We start from the raw sequence: 1,246 nt of genomic DNA, 5'->3' as shown, positions 1-1,246 counted from the left end.
GAGGGGGGGGGGGGGGGGGTGGGGGGGTGGGGGGGGGGGGGGGGGGGGGGGGTTGGCCGTCACGCCCCTGGTTTCTCACCGGTTTCATTGAAAAAGCTGTAAATCTTCAACAACAAAAGGCCGTTGTTTGAAAAGCGGCCGGACATCCTCTAGGATATTTGCTTTCTTCGTTCCACAGCAGCGTCCACGTGAACAGTCGGTGCAGTTTATTTGTCAAACTGTGAATTCATCCCTCTCATCATATAGGTGTAATCTGTACTGGAAAGTGTATGTGGTAGGAACACTGTCAGACACTGAAGTCACGCTGTTTGAATCTTGACTCATATTGTTTTATATTTATATTTTTATACTTATTTTCTTAATAAAACGACCTCAAAAACTGATACATCCACCTTTAATCTCATGATTCAGTGGTTAGACAATAGGTTGCAGCCCACACTGCAAAAGGTGGCCACTCAGCCCACATGCAGTGACACAGTCTAACCCAGACATGGGCAAACTAAGGCCCGGGGGCCAGGTGCGGCCCGGTTAGCTTTTTAATCCGACTTGCCAAACTTTTCCAAATTATATCATTTCTTTATATTATCATAATTCTGCTGTCTTTCCCCTGCAATACCCACGTTTCCCCAATAGATGGAGTAGAAAATGATAAAGACAATTGTGGCCCGCAAGTCAACAAAGTTTGCTCACTCCTGGTCCAGCCCACAGTTAGTATCCAGTGTGTTAGAACTAAAATTCATGTGGAGAAAGTGGGCTACATTTGTGGGCTACATACATATTTCCAATATGCAAAATTGAGTGCTCCATATTTCATAACATGTGGCCCAATCTTTAATAATTAATGAATTATGTAATAAGTTATTATTTAATTGCCCAACATGGGCAACAAATGGACTCCCGGTGTGTGGGTCTGTTTCTGACCCGGTCCACATTCTAAACTCCCACTCTGATTCACACTGAGGCCTCACAGGTTAGAGAATAGTGTGTGTGGCCCACACTTTGCTTCGTGGCACTTTGTTTTTTTCTGCTGAACACAAAGGAAGTAAGAAACTGGTTAAAAGTCCATTATGGTCAACTTTATTGTCTAATATTGGTGTTAATTAATTAGATAAGGCCCCTTAAAAATACCCCACCAAAGCCCCGCTGCAGTGAGAGGATCCATCAGTGCTACAAAGTAAATGCCACTTGATTTGCTGAGGTGAGCGGCGACTATAAAAGTTAAGTGGTGATTAGTTTCTCCTGTACT

This window comes from Cynoglossus semilaevis, chromosome 3 (genome assembly GCF_000523025.1).
Source record: "Cynoglossus semilaevis isolate Cse_v1.0 chromosome 3, Cse_v1.0, whole genome shotgun sequence".
In the NCBI taxonomy this organism is placed as follows: Eukaryota; Metazoa; Chordata; class Actinopteri; order Pleuronectiformes; family Cynoglossidae; genus Cynoglossus; species Cynoglossus semilaevis.
This window is presented reverse-complemented; position numbering follows the sequence as displayed.